General features: G+C 48.1%; 1 long non-coding RNA gene across 1 annotated transcript; it reads right to left on the bottom strand.

Moving 5' to 3' along the window:
- Positions 1 to 3,703: 3,703 nt before the first annotated feature.
- Positions 3,704 to 21,610, bottom strand: LOC118472949 (uncharacterized). Its single transcript, XR_004851462.1, has 2 exons — positions 21,125 to 21,610; positions 3,704 to 3,900 (listed from the first exon to the last, which is right to left on the bottom strand). It is a non-coding gene; the product is annotated as an uncharacterized lncRNA (long non-coding RNA).
- Between the last annotated feature and the right edge of the window lie 114 nt (positions 21,611 to 21,724).

Raw genomic sequence — 21,724 nt, forward strand, 5'->3', positions numbered from 1 at the left:
GGAGGTGCGGTGGAGCCTGGCGGAGGGACAGCTGTCGGAGCGGTCGAGTCCCTGCTGACGTCGTCCAGCTTCCGTAAGAGAGCTGGGGGCCGCCGTCGTCATAGAGCTTGTGGAGCGCCATCATTGCCCCTCCGGTGGAGCTGGCCGGATGAGACGCCGGTCTCGTTCTCCGTGACCCGAGTCGATTCGGGGTAGGATGATGATGGCGCCTCCTGTTGACGTGGCGGTCTGTGCCCTAGGCAGGGCGACGTGGGGGTTCCTCCGAAGCCGAGGTTGAGTCTGCCTTTTGTTGCCGTGGCCGAGCCCGAGCCAAGGGGTCGGGCGAGGCGGAAGTCGTTCGGCCGAGGCCAGGGCAGAGTCCGAGCCCTGGGGTCGGGCGGAGCGGAGTTTCGTCGTCTTCCGGGTGTTAGCCCGAGTCCGAGCCCTGGGGTCGGGCGGAGCGGAGTTCGCCGTCTTCCGGGTCTTAGCCCGAGTCCGAGCCCTGGGGTCGGGCGGAGCGGAGTTCGCCGTCTTCCGGGTCTTAGCCCGAGTCCGAGCCATGGGGTCGGGCGGAGCGGAGTTCGCCGTCTTCCGGGTCTTAGCCCGAGTCCGAGCCCTGGGGTCGGGCGGAGCGGAGTTCGCCGTCTTCCGGGTCTTAGCCCGAGTCCGAGCCCTGGGGTCGGGCGGAGCGGAGTTCGCCGTCTTCCGGGTCTTAGCCCGAGTCCGAGCCCTGGGGTCGGGCGGAGCGGAGTTCGCCGTGGCGCCTTTGGCAAGGCCTGACTGCCTGTCAGACTCACTCTGTCGAGTGGCACTACAGTCGGAGTGGCGCAGGCGGCGCTGTCCTTCTGTCAGGCTGGCCAGTGGAGCGGTGGAGTGACGGCGGTCACTTCGGCTCTGCCGGGGGCGCGTGTCAGGATAGAGGTGTCAGGCCACCTTTGCGTTAAATGCCCCTGCAATTTGGTCAGTCGGTGTGGCAATTTAGTCAAGGTTGCTTCTGAGCGAAGCCAAGGCCTCGGGCGAGCCGGTGATGTGTCCGCCATAAAAAGGGGGCCTCGGGCGAGACGGAAGTCTCTCGAGGTCGGCTGCCCTTGGCCGAGGCTAGGCTCGGGTGAAGCGTGATCGAGTCACTCGTGTGGACTGATCCCTGACTTAATCGTACCCATCAGGCCTTTGCAGCTTTATGCTGATGGGGATTACCAGCTGAGAATTAGGCGTCTTGAGGGTACCCCTAATTATGGTCCCCGACAGCCCCCCAGCCCTCGCTCGCACGCATGCCAGCGCAGCCGCCGCCGCGCCCATGTTCTTTCCTCGGGCCCATGCGTCAGGTGCACTGCAGGAGCCCCAACGTGTCGTCTCTCCCATGAAAAAACCACCCGCCATCCCATCTTGCCCTCAACGAGGAGCCCACGGCAACCGTCCGCCCCAGACACTCCTCAAACCTGGTTCCCCTCTCCTCTCTCTAAAACAACGCCTCTTCTCTCCCACACAACAACGCGCGCCCGGAGCAGTTCGTGACCTCGCAGTGTCTACACGCCGGAGCAGCCGCGCTGAGCGCCGCCTCGCATCCCCGACGCGCTCGCCATCCATCCTCGCCCTGCCATTGCCATGTCCTCGCCAAGGTGACCTTCGTTTATCCTCCTCTCTCTCTCCCTTCTCTATGCACAGCTGGACGGTGCCCCTAGCCACAATCCCCGGCCATGTCGCTACTGGTCGTGGTCGCAGCTCGCCCCTATGCGTTGTGCCCATCATCGACTCCAGCGAGCCGCTGATGAGGCCTCCCTCCAGCCAAGCCTCCCCCATGGCCGCCCCTCCAGCCCCGATGTGGTGCTCAGCGCCCCTCCATGCCCACACTCGTCGACGCTGAGTCGAGCCCCGCCCTCGCCATTCGCGCGCCCGTGCCGCGAGGAGAAGCTTCATCGCCATCCCAAGCCCCACCATAGCCACGCCGTGTGCCAGCTTCGGTCGCGCCGCTGTAGTCCAGTGAATCACTGGCAAGCCTCGCCCCTCCGCGCTGCCTCCCCTGCCCTCGACCAGCATCCTGGTCGGCTCCGACGAACCTCCAGCGAAGCCGCCCCTCCCCCAGTCGGAGCCCTCCTGCCCCGCACGTTCCTCCCTAGTCGTGTTGGCCCCTGCGCATCGCCCTCACGCGCCTTGCCATGTCTCGCTCCCGTTGCTTGACACGCCATGTGCCTATCGAGTCGTGTGCGCCCCGCAGCCACTAAATCGTGCCCTCGCGGCCATCATCGTGCCCCTCCCAGTACCGCACTTGTGTTCGTATACGCGTAGGACATCGTCGGGAATCTGACGACATCCGTCTACCTCTCCCCCCGGTCTACCATCCGTCTACCCCTCGCGTAGCTCCGTCACACCTTCGCTGTCGTGTGATTCGTGTCGCACGCATCACGTCTGATTTGCACACAATTTGTGTGTTGTCGCGTGTGTCGTACGTGTTGTTCGCCCGCTTTGGTGCACATCATTTGCGCGTGTCACGTGTGTTGTTCGCACGGGTTGTCGTGTGTCGTTTGTACGTGTGGTGCACGTTGTTTCATGCGTTGTCGCACGCGTTATTAAATTTTTCCGCATTAACTACTCGTGTTAAGTAAGTAATTCTTGTTCAATTATCGACTAATAAAATTATTGTTCAATCGAAAACAATTTTGTAATCTTAGTCATACGCTTTGAAATATCTGTTAATGTAATTATGATAATTCAAAGTATTTTAATTTATGTTCGACGAGATGTTGATTAGTGCTTCTGCATATCCCGTTCGTTTGGAATTAATTAGTTAGTCGCCATGGACTCTACGTAACAACTGATAGATATAGAGTTTATAATGTGTTTTCCGTTCGAGTCACAATTTGGATTAAAACTGGACGAGATATTTCTCTGAAAAACCTCCCGTAGATGATTTACGCTAATTAAAATTAACTTAGAAATATAGTTTTACGCGTCTAATCACTATTTAGTAGTTTCCGTGTGTCGTTCGCGTGATGTCGCGCACGTTGTTTCACGTGCTGTCGCGCGTACTGTTTCGCATGCGTCATCTCACGGTTTTTGTGCGGGTCGCGCGCGTCGCCGCGCATTGTCCGCGCGCTAAGTCATGTGTGTCCGCGCGTCGCGCACATTGTTTTTGCACGTCATGAGTCGTTAATTCGCCTCGCTTAGAATCGCTCATATTAATTAAGTTACTTGTTTAACTGTCAACTATTAAATAGTAAGTTAGTCAAAACTAAGTAGTAGTAATAATTTATATTTGATTAATATCAATTAATATAATTATGTTGAATTGGATGTTCTAATTAATACTCATTTAGCGTAAACGCGCTAACCCCTCGACCGTAGCTTCGTCTATCGCGATTCTTTTCCTCGCATAACCGTAGAAGCGCTCTCTATTTTATATTGCTCGCTTTTATAATATTTTATTTTGTATGGTGTAATGTTCTTATGCAAGTATATGTTTGCTTGTGTCTGAATGTATTCGTTACGCGTCGAGAATAGACTGTGATCCATTTCTGAGCTTCGAGGAATCGGTGGTCAAGGTTCGGCGACCAAGAGATCAAACTCCTCGAGTTCTACGAGGCTGAAGATCCTGAGCATCTGTTTGGTGAAGGCAAGTGTCCTCTGACCTATTATGTCCCATTTACTTTATAATTCATTGTCACACCCGAATTTAAGGGACAAAGCCGGGTGCATCTCATATATGCGCCAAAGAAGACAACACATATAATAACAGAGTGTATAGAGATAAATGTCACAATATCATCAGAGTACTTATTACATAGCATAAGTCTTACAAAGTTAAAGTTAATTATAAAACAAACTAAAGTACATCCTTCGTGCCATAAAGTCAACTAGGAGACACCACCTAGATCAAGTCAAACTCCTCGATGTGTGGCTCCTCTTGAACCACCTGCTCTTGTCCTGTGGGGGGTGTGAGACAGCAAGGGTGAGCTCACACATGTTCATCGCTCAACAAGTTGTGGGGAATAATGTGACATGAACTCACCAAAGGTGGGAGTTCATGTGATGTGTAAAGTTGATCAACAATGGGGCTTAAAGTCGAGCATTGCTTTTAAAGTTGGTCAAAATTTTATTAGCAATTACTAGATGTAAGTAAATACCAAACCATAATAAGAATAATAGAACAAAATTAATAAATAATCCCATGCAATGCATATGACCAATTGAATTTAGTTCCATAATTTAATCATGCGAGAGTCCTGAGCTGCTCTTGACCGTGAGCTCGGCTAGTATAGCAGTTTTACACTATGCACAGGTTGTACCCTGTACCCACAAGTTGTGTATCCCATGTCGCTATAGTTAGCTAGACCCTTATACACTACCGAGGTGAATGGCTAGGGATCCACTAAGAGGCCTTTACAAAGTTCCACTAGCTTCCGAAAACTCGCTACAGTTTATGGAAGAGCACTTGCAAGAATCCCTCGTCTGACCTGTGGCGGAACTGCCCGAATTATTCCAACTTAAGTGTCCAAGTCCCGCCTTAGAGGCTAGACCACACTTAAATGGGAATAACCCGTCAATCCCTCGGATCTAGTCCGACACGGCCACTGACAGGATCAAGTACCACAATCTCACTCGAAGGTGAGTCACAGAGCAAATACAATAAAGCATAAAACCATACATGTCATAAGGTTAAATGATTACATCACCATCATCATCATCGGAGTTTGTGCAAAAGTATCCATCATTGTCCGAAGTGCAGCGGAATAAAACTAACGGTAAATAAAACAGAGAGATGGGGAAGCCTGTCCCATCACTCCTCATGCTCCTCCTCAGCCGAGGCAGGGTCCCACTCGCCAGTCCAACCCGGTGGCAGGGTGGTCGGCCAAGTTATCCCAGCAACCATCTCCTCCAGAGAACCTGTAAAAATTATGCCACAAGCAAGGCTGAGTATACTAATACTCAGCTAGACTTACCCGGTGTGAGGAGTCTATACTCCTCTACCTCTAGACATGCAGCTGTTTGGCTGTGGGGTTTGGTTGCCAAAAGCACTAGCTGAGTTTCTAAATCAAGATTTTAACTTAGTCAAAGTTAAGTGTGACTCTCTTAAGGCTAAAAGTGAACTATCTACTCATACATGGTAGCAAGCATTATTAACAATCAACATCTTATCTCAACTCATCATACTTCCACTTATTACTCAATGCAGTACAATGGATCAAGCAGTCTCATTAGCTGCGAGAAGCAGACGATTCGAATCGAGTTTTTATCCTTGCAAGGTAAACCTAAACACACGACATGTAGGGGCACTCCGTCCCCACACATATCAACCGTCCCCATCGATTCCCTGGCAACAGATCAGGGCTCACCGCCTTGGCGTACAATGCCCCACTGACCCCAACTGGCCGTCGTGCAGTGACCGCACTTGTACCCACCATAACCGGAATGGGAGACCTCGTCTCAGGTCGCGTGAGGGGATATGTCTGCGGGCAGGTTCACTCAGGTACTAGGCTTACCGATTTACCATATTTCTCGGTATGTGTTTAGTACATTCAAACGCTTGACACAGGTATCCGCACGTTAATCCTTATTCCATTTTCCATCTCGTAAACAACCAATCCCCATGGATTGTTGTCCACCAACTAGTATCATGATAGTGTGAAAGTGGGTACAATCAATTTCCTGATCTCGCGCGAGTGCTAGAAAAATCACTCGTCTTCTACCGAGATCCTATTTAATTAAAGCAACTACTCGACCTGTCATACTAGTATTCATTTCAAAAGGATTCCTGAGATCATGCAACTAGGGTTTCAAACAATTCCTACACCTAAGTGCACAATCAATCCTACAATCATTAGGTGAAGTAAAATAGCATAAATAACAGGTTATGCATAAAACCGGGGCTTGCCTTCCAAAGCAGTGGCAGGCAGGTCCTCTGGTGCTGGCTCTGGTGCTGGATCTGGGGCTACCTCCTGAGCAGCTCCTTGCTCCGGCACGAGGATGTACTCTCCGTCAGCAAGATTACAGTCTATCGAAATGCAATGAACATGTATGTCATGATTATGCATGATTTAATAAAATTATGCAAAAGAAACTAAGTCGAGAAGTAACTTAAGGTTTTCTTAGTTGTGCGGGGCTTCTAGTGGTACACATAGACTTTGACTTATTATCCTTTAAGCTTAGGTTTGGCTTTAGGATAACACCGTAGAATTTGTATTGTCTTGATACACTCTAGTGGACAGAGTACAAGGTTTTGGGAAATCATTATTTCACATTATTCATTCTCCTTTATTTAATTTTCCACTTAGGGTTTCTAAGGTAGGTTTGAACTACAACAGGGTTTTAATAATTTCCAAAACTTCTGTAAAAATTACAGTGGGTTGTCACTGGCTATTTTAGCTTGTTTTAAGAGTTTGAGGCTTAAAGTACAAAAGTTAGGCCTTAAACAAAAATAACAAAAGTTAGGCAAAAAGGGGCACTTTACACTACACCTCCTAGTTAGGGGTAGGTTCTGTCCTAAAGGTTATTTTTGTGGGCATCCTCTGGTAATGATAGGTCTTTGTGCTAAAAATCACAGGAAACTAAGGGGTGGTTAATTAGCTATGATTTTCCCAAGTTTAATGTCAACAAGGCACTTTCTACTACCTTATTATTTGAAAAATGTCAAACAGCAGATTTCATATTTTTCTTGGGTTCTTTCTAATAAAACAATAGTTATCCCAAGGGTGGGGGTGTTTTCACCTTGGGGTTATTTTTGTGGAGTTTTTCTAAGTTATCCTTGTTTTATTAATTTAAAAGAGATCTTAATTATTTTACACTAAAACAGGGTATGAGATATTTTTCTAGTGAACTACATTAACTAAGTATCTTAACAAAAATAGGGGTGCCCTCTGGTTCAATATTTGTGTCACTTTTCCTATTTTTCTTAAACTTAAGCATATTTGGAATAAGGGGTTAAAACTAACTTAATGTAATGGACAGAGGGGTTTAACATTTTTAAACAGGTTAGTAGGTGAATATAAACTTCTCCAAATTTTCCTAACCTTAGTCAAATAGCCTAACTATTTTTCTTACTATTATTTAGCTTTTGGCCAAAGTTAACATTAAATCAGAACTTTTAAGCTTTCCACAGCACCAAGGGGTTTTATATTTTTCCTAAATAGGTTACATGATTTAGAGTCTGGCAAAATTGGTTTGACCAAAATTGGATAAACCAAACAGAAGTTATGGGTTTTTAAAGTTTCTGTTTGAATTTAAATTAGGTTTTAATTAAGTTTTCCTGGAAAAACAGTTTGCGCCGAGGCCCCTGGGTTTAAAACAATTCAAACCTCGCAGATCTACCCTTAAGGCACTATTCACTTGAGTCTCTGACCTTTCACTTAACCCCCTGGGTTTCTCTCCCTCTCACCCGCAGTCCCTCCCTCAACTGAAACAGTAGCCGCGGAAAAAGAAAGGGCGGCGCGGCTTACCGGCGGCGAGGGAGTTCCGGCGAAGTGTAGGGTTGGCTCGGGGAGGGTCTGGCGATCACGTCGAGGTACGGCTCGTCGTCGGGGATGGCCGGAATCGCCCGGTCCACGTGAGCAGGCGGGCGAGCTCGTCGGCGGCGTGTGCTCCGGCCTATCCACGGCGGCATAGTTCAATCCAAGGGCATAGGGAGCTTCGTGGAGGTCTAAGGAGTCTAACCGTGCAAGGAATCGAAGAGAGGTGCACGGTGTACCTTGGTCCACGGTTGCCGGCGGTCGGTTGAAGTCCGGTGACCTTGGGCCGGCCTCTCCGGTGAAGCAGAGCCCGATTCCTCGCTCGGGGAGCTTCACGGAGACGTGCACAGTCCTCTCCGAGGGCTGGACGGGATTGGGAATGGCTGGGCTGGCCGGTCTACGGTGGCAGGGGCTCGGGTGGCCGCAGGCACGTCGCGTATGGGCAAACGGCGGCGAACTGAGCTCCGGTGAGGCTTGAGCGCGTGCGGAGGGGTACGGCCAAGGCTCCTGGGCGTTTTATAGTCGCGGACGCGGACCAGGGCACTGGCTTGGCTTGGGCGCGGCGCGGGCGCGCGCGGGCGTGCTCTGGCGCGGCAGACGGCGTCGAACACGTGGCGGTTTGTTTCTTCCAGTGTTCAAATGTCGCCAGAGGTCGCAAACGTGCGAATCTTTGCAAAAGTCCGGCGCAGACCTCTTCCTGGCACCTAGGGCTGCCACTCAACTGTGAGACGCCGGGGCAGATACGGCCTAGGGAGGGAGATCTTCGGGTGCCAAAACAGGTGTGTCATACTGAGCATAACACGACAAAAGCCATGCCATGGCATGTCAAACGTCCGAGTCTCGAGCTCAACTTTTTCCAGTGGGTGCCCTAAGTGGTATTGCACATTTTTGGTATAGAACCCAAGTGGTTTTGGCGCCATTTTTAAAGTGAACACGGTTGATCTTTGATTTAGGGCTAAAATGGGACTTAGAGGGAATTAGAGAGCTCTAGCTCTCTCTCCACTTGGAGATTTGAAATGGGGTTTCCCTAGGGGCCTTTTTGTAATATTTCCCTCCCCTAATTGATGGTTATAATGTTGCTTTAGGGTTTGGGTAGAGATTACCCATGTTTTGCACATTTGCTCACTCTCTTTCCCCTCTTATCCATGGTTTTGGGAGATAGGGTTTAAGAGAGGCCTAGGGTTCTTTCCCCCTCTCCCAAGGTGATAGTTGCACACAATTAGGGTAATGCCTTTGGTCATTCCCCACTCTTGGTAAAAACTTAGTTTCCAAAGCCCCTTATACTTTTGCTCCTTAAGTTCTTCCTCATGTGATCATAGTCTTGAGTGCCAAGGTGTGCTCCAGCCATGGCAACACCTGGGGTGTTACAGCCCTCCCCCCTTAAAGGAATCTCGTCCCGAGATTTTAGGTAGAGTCCCTTGGAGGGTGCTGGAAGGTGTGTTGGTGCTACTCTTTCTTTATACTCAAGTTTCTCTTGTTAACTGCTCTTCGAATGTCATTCTCTTTGCAACTTCAGAAGGAAGCCCTTCTTAAGTTGAATTCACAACTTAGACTATTCTTGCTATCTAAGTTTTTCTCATAATTGGATTCAAAGGGCAGGTGGGGGTGGGGTTCTGGAGTTACATACCGACTCCTTTGGGTAGAAAGTCGGGGAAGCGAGAGCGTAGAAAATCCTCAGTCTCCCATGTAGCTTCTTCTGTTGAATGGTGACTCCACTGAACCTTATACATTCTTACTGTCCTTGCCCGAGTTGATCTCTCCTTTTGATCTAATACCTTGACGGGGTACTCTTGATAGGACAAGTCTGGTTCTATCTCAATGTCTGGTTCCGGGAGTACTTCAGTGGGTAGACGAACGCATTTCCGCAGTTGAGATACATGGAACACATTATGCACTGCTGACATGTGAGGTGGCAATTCCAATTGATAGGCTACGGGTCCACAACTTGCCTCGACCTTATAGGGTCCAATGTAGCGAGGGGCTAACTTGCCCTTGATCCCGAATCTCTGAACACCCTTGGTGGGTGATACCTTAAGATAGACATGATCTCCCACCTCAAACTGTAGAGGCTTCCGCCTCTTATCGTGATAGCTCCTTTGCCTAGCCTGAGCAGCTTCCAAGTTCTTGGTAATGACCCTAACCTTTGCCTCTGCTTCGAGTACTAAGTCTGGCCCAAAAATTTCCCTTTCTCCTGCTTGAGACCAATTCAGTGGGGTCCTACATCTTCTCCCATATAATGCCTCAAAAGGTGCCATCTTCAGACTGGACTGATAGCTATTGTTGTAAGAGAACTCTGCCAAAGACAGACACTTGTCCCAATCCTTTCCATAATGTAGTGCACAGGCTCGCAACATATCTTCCAAAATTTGATTCACCCTTTCTGTCTGGCCATCGGTTTGTGGGTGGTATGCTGAGCTTCGGATGACATGGGTCCCAAGTGATTCTTGCAGTTTCTCCCAAAAGCGTGCCACAAACAGTGCTCCTCTGTCAGATATAATGGTCTTGGGAATACCATGCAACCTCACTATCTGATCAACATAAATTTCAGCATACTTCTCGGTCTTGTGGGTGGTGTGTACTGGCAAGAAATGAGCCGTCTTGGTCAATCTGTCCACGATAACCCAAATAGAATCATGGTGTCTGGAGGTATTGGGTAATCCCACTATAAAGTCCATGCAAATGTCCTCCCATTTCCAAGATGGTATGGGAAGGGGTTGCAGAGGGCCTGCTGCCTTCAAGTGACTAGCCTTTATCCTCTGACAAGTATCACACTCGGAGATGTACTTGGCAATTTCCCTTTTCATTCTAGTCCACCAATATAAAGATCTGAGATCATGATACATCTTGTTACTACCAGGGTGCATGGAGAATTTGGAAAGGTGAGCTTCATCTAGTATCTTCTTTCTGAGCTCAGGGTCCTTAGGAACAACCAATCGATCTCCAAACCATAGGATTCCCTTGCTGTCCTGCCGGAAACACTTGTATTTTTCTGCCTTTTGCTTGATCATATCCTTGATAACCTGAACACCCTTATCCTCAACCTGTGCCCTGACTATCTGTTCTTGCAATGTGGGCTCCACCGAGATATAGCTTAGGTTACCCGAAGAAACAACTTCCAGGTTCAGTTTGCACAATTCATCACACAGGGTGGTAACTCCCACATCCATGCTCATGCAACAGCACTGGGCCTTTCTGCTTAAGGCATCTGCCACAACATTGGCCTTACCAGGGTGGTAATGCACCTCCAGATCATAGTCCTTGATCAACTCTAACCATCTCCTTTGCCTCATGTTCAGATCTGCCTGAGTGAAGATGTATTTGAGGCTCTTGTGATCAGTGTAGATGTTACAGTGAGCTCCCATCAGGTAGTGCCTCCAAATCTTAAGAGCATGAACTACAGCTGCCAACTCTAGATCATGTGTAGGGTAGTTCTGCTCATGGGGCCTGAGTGCCCGGGAAGCATAAGCAATCACTCTGCTCTCTTGCATCAAGACACATCCCAAACCAGTACCAGAAGCATCACAATAAACTTCAAATGGCTTGGTATTGTCAGGTTGAGCTAGCACTGGGGCTGTTGTCAAATGCTGTCTCAAGGTATGAAAGGCATCTTCACACTTTTGGCTCCACTCAAATTTGACTCCCTTCTTCAACAGTTCCGTCATTGGTTTGGCAATTCTGGAGAAATCCGGAATAAATCGTCGATAATACCCTGCCAATCCCAGAAAACTCCGAATTTGCTTTACTGTGGTCGGGGGTTTCCAATCCATCACTTCTTGCACCTTCTCAGGATCAACTGATACCCCATCCTGAGAAATGGTATGACCCAAGAATTTGATCTCCTTCAGCCAGAACTCACACTTACTCAGCTTAGCATACAACTGATGATCACGCAGTCTCTGAAGTACAGTATGCAAGTGTTTGGTGTGCTCGGCTTCGTTCTTGGAATAGATCAGTATATCATCAATGAAAACGACCACAAACTTGTCTAACTCTGGCATGAATACTGAGTTCATCAAGTACATAAAATAAGCCGGGGCATTGGTCAGCCCAAAAGACATCACCAGAAACTCATACAGTCCATATCTGGTAGAAAAAGCTGTCTTGGGAATATCGCTAGCGCGGATCTTGATCTGATGGTATCCTGAGCGAAGGTCTATCTTGGAGAATACCTTGGCTCCAACCAATTGATCAAACAGAACATCAATGCGGGGCAGCGGGTATTTGTTCTTTATAGTTACCGCATTGAGAGGGCGGTAGTCAACACACATCCTCAAACTCTCATCCTTTTTCTTCACAAATAATGTTGGACATCCCCATGGTGAAGTGCTTGGACGAATAAACCCTTTGTCCAACAACTCTTGCAATTGTTTCTTCAACTCTGCCAATTCCGCGGGAGGCATCCGATAGGGTCTCTTGGAGATCGGAGCAGTCCCGGGTTGCAATTCGATGGCGAACTCAATATCTCGGTCAGGTGGCATCCCTGGCAATTCATCCGGAAAAACATCCGGATAGTCACAGACCACTGGGATCTTTTCTACTGGGGATTCTAGCATAACAAAGGCACAAGATCGGGTACAACCCTGGTCAGGCAAATACAGTGTGGTCTCACCACAAGTTGGTGAGTGCACCTCAATGGCTCTAGCCGCAATATCCATCACAGCCTGATTTCTTGTCAACCAGTCAGTCCCCAAAATAATATCCACACTCTCCAAGCCCAGAATGAGAAGGTTGGCTTTAATTATCAGACTACCAAACTTTATAGGCACATTCTTGTTAATTTGGTAGGTGGCAACCCTGCCCCCTGGGGTTGAAATTGTAATGCCCCCATTGGTATGGTGAAAGGGCAACTGGCATTTGGCACTAAATTTGGCACTGATAAAACTATGCGAAGCACCGGAATCAAAAAGAATAATAGCAGGATAATTCAAAACTGTAAAGATACCAGTCATGACGGGTGCTCCCTCTGGAATGTCAACCACGGTGGTGAAGTTCAGCCTGCCTTGCCTCACTTGCACCTTCTGCCTCTTGCCTTGGTTCTGGTTAGCATTCTGCCCCTGCCTCTGCTGGTTCCTGGGGCAATTCTTGGCATAATGCCCAGTGTTGCCACAAGTGAAACATCTGTTGTCATTGGCCTGGCGGTACTGCTGCTGCTGATTATTCCGCTGTGCTGGAAACTGGTTGCGGTTGGGTGCCTGCTGCTGCTGCTGCTGCTGCTGAGGTCGAATTACCCATCGCCCTTGCTGCTGCTGGGGTCCCCTGCCCTGGGTGTCGGACACAATCCGGAAACGCTGTGGCTGAGCTGAGGGTCCTGTCACAGGGGTCTTCCTCTTTTTCTCTGCCTGCCTAGCGGTAATGCAGTCCTCTTGGGAGATGGCCATGTTTACCAACTCATTGTAGCTGTTGGCCCTGACGGTGTTGAGACGATCCCGGAGCTTAGTGCTGAGCCCCCTTCTGAATCTGTCCCTCTTCTTCTCATCTGTATCCGCATGATATCCCGCATACTGGCACAAGTCATTAAAGGCCTGGGCATACTGCAACACTGTCCTGTTGCCCTAAGTGAGTGCCAAGAACTCATTGAGTTTCCTGTCCATGATCCCGGCTGGTATATGGTGTCCTCTAAAAGCTGCCTTAAACTCCCTCCACTCCACCTCTCGGTCCTCTGGCTGCATAGCAAGAAAGTGATCCCACCAAGTCCTTGCAGGTCCGCGAAGCTGCTGGGTGGCGAACCTGACTTTGGTGACCTCTGAGCAAACTCCATGGAGCAGTGGAAATTTGGATTCCACCACTCGCAGCCATACATCTGCGTCAAGTGGGTCTTCCGCCCTTGTGAACAGTGGAGGCTGGGTGCTGAGGAATTCCTGATAGGTGGCCGCCGCGGGGTGACGTTGGTGGTCTCCACCACCATAATGCTGGGGTGGTGGCTGACGTTGAGCCAGCTGCCTCAGGATCTCATTCTGCTGAGCCATGAGCTCCTGCAGAGTGGGAGGTGGGGGTGGTGGTGGAACGTGCTCGCTCTGGCCACGACGCTGCCTCCCGGCCATCTGAAAAATCCACATACTTATTTAACACCATAATTCCAATCATTCAAGATTTTTCACGAGGACAGGTTAAAAACAGCATGAAAGATCTGACTTCAACAAAAGGGATTCTTTAAGAGGCATAAAAGCATCAAACAAGCTCCCAAGATAGTTTAACACGGTTACATCAAATTGTTCCAAAATGACTCAACTCTATCTAGCCTAGTACCCCAAGGGTGCAAAAGCTAAGCTAGCTGCGAGGAGTCCGACTGTCCGACTTCTAAGCCTACCCTGGACACCTAGTGCGCGAACGAGGCAACACTTGACTCGGGGGAAGGTGGTCTTCCCGAGCCAGCAGTGTCTAAACTGGAGGCAGGCTCATCTCCTCCCTCAATGTCGACGTCCTCGTCGTCCTCCTGGTCCTGGATCTCTTGGTGATGCATGTCCAGGTGCTCGTTAGCCTCAGCAAGCTGTTGCTGAGTGTTAAGGAGCTGATCCTCGAGAACCTCGATGGTGTTCTCCCTGGTGCCCACCAGCTCCTCCAACTCCTGAATATCAGTGGATAGCTGCTCCACCTGCAAGTCCTTTTCCACCATTTCCTGAGATAGGTCAACCACAAGCTCCTCTCGGTTATCTAGCGTGATCTTTGTTGCCTCCAGCAGTGCCATCAAATGGGACATGGCCTCACCGCGCATCACCTGCAGACGGTACAGAGCATTCATGCACCGTACTGTCAAGTGCGCAGTCTGACCTGGGTAGATGGCCCAGATGTCCTTGGCATGCTCCACCCGATCCTTCCACATTGGGTCGTCCTCCTTTTCAGCGGGGAACAAGCCAATGGGATGGGTAGCCAGCTCCAAGGGATGGAACCCACAGAAGGTAGTCAATCCATGCAGAGCGATCGCCTCGATCGTGTCCTCTGCCCGGTACCCGAAAGACTCGGAGTCCAAGGAGCGCCAGCCTGGCTGCAGGGGATGAGGCTCCAGAGTCATCCTCACCCTACAGCGGGGCACTCGGTGCTTCTCGAACTGCTGCACCGCGTACTGAGGGGGTGTCGTGTATCCAGCCCCCTGAAGTACCTCCCACAAAATGCGGGGAAAACCCTCTCGTGCAAGTCCGTCCGTGTGGGTCAGTGCATTTCCGTCATCGGAGGATCCGTGGGAAGTCATCTGTGTACGGTTAAGCGTAAGTAAAAGAAAAGAATTAAAAAGAACAAGAAAAAATAAAACTCAGCCTTTCTCTAGTTAAGTAAAAAGGCATTAAGGACCTAGCTGGTTGTTATCTTGTTTTTAAGTCCTTACTTAGTTATCCATTGCTTAATTATGAATGCATGCATGCTCGTCCTGAACGACCTCACAACAAGATAGAAGGAATAGGGAGGAACTCCCATCGTGTAAAAGTGGCCTGTAGGGCCGAGTTACTTAGCCACCTAGCTACCCTTCTATTAACCTAAGGCTTCACGTCCTAGGTCTATCCTGCTCGTCCTACTATCTATCCAACTTGTTTCTATCAAGTTTTATTTAGGAAATTGATGGTATTTACATTTTATTGATTCCTCTGTGGTGGTACAAGCTCCGATACCAGCTGTGGCGGAACTGCCCGAATTATTCCAACTTAAGTGTCCAAGTCCCGCCTTAGAGGCTAGACCACACTTAAATGGGAATAACCCGTCAATCCCTCGGATCTAGTCCGACACGGCCACTGACAGGATCAAGTACCACAATCTCACTCGAAGGTGAGTCACAGAGCAAATACAATAAAGCATAAAACCATACATGTCATAAGGTTAAATGATTACATCACCATCATCATCATCGGAGTTTGTGCAAAAGTATCCATCATTGTCCGAAGTGCAGCGGAATAAAACTAACGGTAAATAAAACAGAGAGATGGGGAAGCCTGTCCCATCACTCCTCATGCTCCTCCTCAGCCGAGGCAGGGTCCCACTCGACAGTCCAACCCGGTGGCAGGGTGGTCGGCCAAGTTATCCCAGCAACCATCTCCTCCAGAGAACCTGTAAAAATTATGCCACAAGCAAGGCTGAGTATACTAATACTCAGCTAGACTTACCCGGTGTGAGGAGTCTATACTCCTCTACCTCTAGACATGCAGCTGTTTGGCTGTGGGGTTTGGTTGCCAAAAGCACTAGCTGAGTTTCTAAATCAAGATTTTAACTTAGTCAAAGTTAAGTGTGACTCTCTTAAGGCTAAAAGTGAACTATCTACTCATACATGGTAGCAAGCATTATTAACAATCAACATCTTATCTCAACTCATCATACTTCCACTTATTACTCAATGCAGTACAATGGATCAAGCAGTCTCATTAGCTGCGAGAAGCAGACGATTCGAATCGAGTTTTTATCCTTGCAAGGTAAACCTAAACACACGACATGTAGGGGCACTCCGTCCCCACACATATCAACCGTCCCCATCGATTCCCTGGCAACAGATCAGGGCTCACCGCCTTGGCGTACAATGCCCCACTGACCCCGACTGGCCGTCGTGCAGTGACCGCACTTGTACCCACCATAACCGGAATGGGAGACCTCGTCTCAGGTCGCGTGAGGGGATATGTCTGCGGGCAGGTTCACTCAGGTACTAGGCTTACCGATTTACCATATTTCTCGGTATGTGTTTAGTACATTCAAACGCTTGACACAGGTATCCGCACGTTAATCCTTATTCCATTTTCCATCTCGTAAACAACCAATCCCCATGGATTGTTGTCCACCAACTAGTATCATGATAGTGTGAAAGTGGGTACAATCAATTTCCTGATCTCGCGCGAGTGCTAGAAAAATCACTCGTCTTCTACCGAGATCCTATTTAATTAAAGCAACTACTCGACCTGTCATACTAGTATTCATTTCAAAAGGATTCCTGAGATCATGCAACTAGGGTTTCAAACAATTCCTACACCTAAGTGCACAATCAATCCTACCATCATTAGGTGAAGTAAAATAGCATAAATAACAGGTTATGCATAAAACCGGGGCTTGCCTTCCAAAGCAGTGGCAGGCAGGTCCTCTGGTGCTGGCTCTGGTGCTGGATCTGGGGCTACCTCCTGAGCAGCTCCTTGCTCCGGCACGAGGATGTACTCTCCGTCAGCAAGATTACAGTCTATCGAAATGCAATGAACATGTATGTCATGATTATGCATGATTTAATAACATTATGCAAAAGAAACTAAGTCGAGAAGTAACTTAAGGTTTTCTTAGTTGTGCGGGGCTTCTAGTGGTACACATAGACTTTGACTTATTATCCTTTAAGCTTAGGTTTGGCTTTAGGATAACACCGTAGAATTTGTATTGTCTTGATACACTCTAGTGGACAGAGTACAAGGTTTTGGGAAATCATTATTTCACATTATTCATTCTCCTTTATTTAATTTTCCACTTAGGGTTTCTAAGGTAGGTTTGAACTACAACAGGGTTTTAATAATTTCCAAAAATTCTGTAAAAATTACAGTGGGTTGTCACTGGCTATTTTAGCTTGTTTTAAGAGTTTGAGGCTTAAAGTACAAAAGTTAGGCCTTAAACAAAAATAACAAAAGTTAGGCAAAAAGGGGCACTTTACACTACACCTCCTAGTTAGGGGTAGGTTCTGTCCTAAAGGTTATTTTTGTGGGCATCCTCTGGTAATGATAGGTCTTTGTGCTAAAAATCACAGGAAACTAAGGGGTGGTTAATTAGCTATGATTTTCCCAAGTTTAATGTCAACAAGGCACTTTCTACTACCTTATTATTTGAAAAATGTCAAACAGCAGATTTCATATTTTTCTTGGGTTCTTTCTAATAAAACAATAGTTATCCCAAGGGTGGGGGTGTTTTCACCTTGGGGTTATTTTTGTGGAGTTTTTCTAAGTTATCCTTGTTTTATTAATTTAAAAGAGATCTTAATTATTTTACACTAAAACAGGGTATGATATATTTTTCTAGTGAACTACATTAACTAAGTATCTTAACAAAAATAGGGGTGCCCTCTGGTTCAATATTTGTGTCACTTTTCCTATTTTTCTTAAACTTAAGCATATTTGGAATAAGGGGTTAAAACTAACTTAATGTAATGGACAGAGGGGTTTAACATTTTTAAACAGGTTAGTAGGTGAATATAAACTTCTCCAAATTTTCCTAACCTTAGTCAAATAGCCTAACTATTTTTCTTACTATTATTTAGCTTTTGGCCAAAGTTAACATTAAATCAGAACTTTTAAGCTTTCCACAGCACCAAGGGGTTTTATATTTTTCCTAAATAGGTTACATGATTTAGAGTCTGGCAAAATTGGTTTGACCAAAATTGGATAAACCAAACAGAAGTTATGGGTTTTTAAAGTTTCTGTTTGAATTTAAATTAGGTTTTAATTAAGTTTTCCTGGAAAAACAGTTTGCGCCGAGGCCCCTGGGTTTAAAACAATTCAAACCTCGCAGATCTACCCTTAAGGCACTATTCACTTGAGTCTCTGACCTTTCACTTAACCCCCTGAGTTTCTCTCCCTCTCACCCGCAGTCCCTCCCTCAACTGAAACAGTAGCCGCGGAAAAAGAAAGGGCGGCGCGGCTTACCGGCGGCGAGGGAGTTCCGGCGAAGTGTAGGGTTGGCTCGGGGAGGGTCTGGCGATCACGTCGAGGTACGGCTCGTCGTCGGGGATGGCCGGAATCGCCCGGTCCACGTGAGCAGGCGGGCGAGCTCGTCGGCGGCGTGTGCTCCGGCCTATCCACGGCGGCATAGTTCAATCCAAGGGCATAGGGAGCTTCGTGGAGGTCTAAGGAGTCTAACCGTGCAAGGAATCGAAGAGAGGTGCACGGTGTACCTTGGTCCACGGTTGCCGGCGGTCGGTTGAAGTCCGGTGACCTTGGGCCGGCCTCTCCGGTGAAGCAGAGCCCGATTCCTCGCTCGGGGAGCTTCACGGAGACGTGCACAGTCCTCTCCGAGGGCTGGACGGGATTGGGAATGGCTGGGCTGGCCGGTCTACGGTGGCAGGGGCTCGGGTGGCCGCGGGCACGTCGCGTATGGGCAAACGGCGGCGAACTGAGCTCCGGTGAGGCTTGAGCGCGTGCGGAGGGGTACGGCCAAGGCTCCTGGGCGTTTTATAGTCGCGGACGCGGACCAGGGCACTGGCTTGGCTTGGGCGCGGCGCGGGCGCGCGCGCGGGCGTGCTATGGCGCGGCAGACGGCGTCGAACACGTGGCGGTTTGTTTCTTCCAGTGTTCAAATGTCGCCAGAGGTCGCAAACGTGCGAATCTTTGCAAAAGTCCGGCGCAGACCTCTTCCTGGCACCTAGGGCTGCCACTCAACTGTGAGACGCCGGGGCAGATACGGCCTAGGGAGGGAGATCTTCGGGTGCCAAAACAGGTGTGTCATACTGAGCATAACACGACAAAAGCCATGCCATGGCATGTCAAACGTCCGAGTCTCGAGCTCAACTTTTTCCAGTGGGTGCCCTAAGTGGTATTGCACATTTTTGGTATAGAACCCAAGTGGTTTTGGCGCCATTTTTAAAGTGAACACGGTTGATCTTTGATTTAGGGCTAAAATGGGACTTAGAGGGAATTAGAGAGCTCTAGCTCTCTCTCCACTTGGAGATTTGAAATGGGGTTTCCCTAGGGGCCTTTTTGTAATATTTCCCTCCCCTAATTGATGGTTATAATGTTGCTTTAGGGTTTGGGTAGAGATTACCCATGTTTTGCACATTTGCTCACTCTCTTTCCCCTCTTATCCATGGTTTTGGGAGATAGGGTTTAAGAGAGGCCTAGGGTTCTTTCCCCCTCTCCCAAGGTGATAGTTGCACACAATTAGGGTAATGCCTTTGGTCATTCCCCACTCTTGGTAAAAACTTAGTTTCCAAAGCCCCTTATACTTTTGCTCCTTAAGTTCTTCCTCATGTGATCATAGTGTTGAGTGCCAAGGTGTGCTCCAGCCATGGCAACACCTAGGGTGTTACATGACCGCCATTGCAGCAAAATCAACCCGAGAACCTCCTTGCATGCAACTCCCCTACTGCCCTTGCCCTTTTGGGTAAGGTAGTCTTCCACTAGCTTTTCTAATTAGTCAGCCAAGGGCGTCCCATTCCACCCTTATGGTGGCACGTGTTTCTCAAGTTAAGCTCCATGTTCCAATTAAAATATAATGATCTTGACATGAACATAAATAACATAACAGAATAATTGGAACATGGATATAATGAAATATTAACCCAAAACCATATAAAGAAATAGCATAACTACCCAAATGATTCAGGGTAATCAAGGGAAAATGATAAACAGACTAGGGTGACCTATTGGGTCACATCAAAATTAAACCTATGCATTGAATAATGATAACAAAGAATATTATTGGGTAACAAAAGTGGATCAAGGACACAACTTGCCTGGCACTTGTGATTCCAGTTACCAGGATGATCCTCATATCCTCGTGATCTCACTGCTAGTCGTAGCAATACAAACAAATATGGTATAGATAAAATTAACATCACACCAATCATAAGTACAAACTGAATAATAATAATCTACGCAAAGCTACGAGATCGCGGGTTCGAGAACCACTAAAATCGGAGTTACGGTCATCAAGTTATGATGTGATTAAATGATTAAAACTAGGTTCTATGTTTATTTTATAATTCCAGAGAAAAGATAACCTAAAGTAGTAATTAATTCAACTTTAATCTAAATTATAAATTGACCATAGATCATATTTTAGTAGATAATGATGAGCACATTAACAAGACTAACCAACATAAGTTAAATAAAGATCTAATCATAAAATAATGAGACATGGTATAATAAATATTGTTATTGCATAGTAAATACTTGTACGAGACTTACGCAACTGGAACAGATCAAATTGGAATTAAAATGGGGAAGTTATGAATTTATGAAGGTTTTATGTACTTGGTATAAGATTAATTAAGAAAGCAATTTAAATATTATTTTCATGCCAAAACAGAGGCACTAGGTGATAAAGAATAATATTATAAAATTGTAGGAACTGGAATGGACTTATTTGGACTTAATATGAATTTTCTAGGGATTAAACAAGTTTCCATAATTACTTTTGTGTTAAAAATCATTTCTTAAATGAATTTCTCTATTTTCCAAGAGGCCAGGACTGCGCATCAATTTTCAGAGAGCACAAGGGCTTCAACACAAGATTCTCCAAGACTCAGAATGATCCCGCCAGGACTGCGGGTTATTTTCTAAAAAGGGCAAGGTCTCTTATGTAAAATGCTCAGCGTGAAGGGGTATGAGGGCATCTGAGCCCCACGATCCAAATTGGACGCGCGAGATTAGATCTAGGTTTAACGAAGCGGTACGTGATCCTGGCCACCCGATCAAAGATGGACGCACCAGATCACATCTTAACCCATAACCGACCTCGGCCACCGGATCGCGGATATGCGGCCCCGATTCAATATCGTGAAAAGTTATCCTCCATCTAATCGCAGTCATTCGCTGCATGATCGACGGACGAGGGCCAACCCACGCCAGATCTAATCCTACGCGTCGAAATGGGATCGGACGACACAAAGATCCGTCTTCCCCACCTGCGGCAGGTAGAGCAGTGGCGCACTGGCTAGGCGGGGCTGCCATGCCGGCGAGCACCCGAATCCCCCAAATCCAAGCCTTAAACTCTAATTCGACCTGCAATACACAATTGGAAGACCACAACAAACACGGGTGAGGGGTAATTACCGGCGATCGAGAGGTGAGTGAGGCAGCCCACGACGCATGCGACACAGTGATGTCCATGAAGTCCGACGTCAAATTCCCAAAGCCACGCGGTCACCAGTGCACCACGACTTCCCACCAGTGCGCTCCCCACGGCCCGGCGAAGTTCCCCGGCACACCCCCAAAGGAGGACCCGTGATGCCGGCGTGGATCCACCGCGGTGGCCGCATGCTCTATCCCTACTATGGTGGAAACGTGGAGAGGGAGCAGAGAGGGGGCGCATCGAGCAGAGGGTGCTGGGGAGGGAGCAACGGCTGCCGAGCAGGCCACCGTAGCAGCACCAGGGGCTTGGAAATAGAAGGACTGGTGTAGGGCCTGGTCACAGTCGAGCAGAGGCGCGATTTCACTCAATACGCCCGTTCCCAGCAGCTGCTCAATGAATAAAGGTAGCTCAGGATAGCCATGCATCATGGCGCAGGGGTGCTAGGGTTCGGATTTTATACTAAGGGTCGCGGACTCAATCTGGGCAGTTGCAACGGCGCGGAGCGATCCCGACGGGCATGGCGCGATTTGTTGAGCTTGGGCTGAGTCAAGCGAATTGGGGAAGAGGAAAGCACCAGACAG

The sequence above is a fragment of the Zea mays genome, chromosome 7 (genome assembly GCF_902167145.1).
Source record: "Zea mays cultivar B73 chromosome 7, Zm-B73-REFERENCE-NAM-5.0, whole genome shotgun sequence".
Taxonomy (NCBI): Eukaryota; Viridiplantae; Streptophyta; class Magnoliopsida; order Poales; family Poaceae; genus Zea; species Zea mays.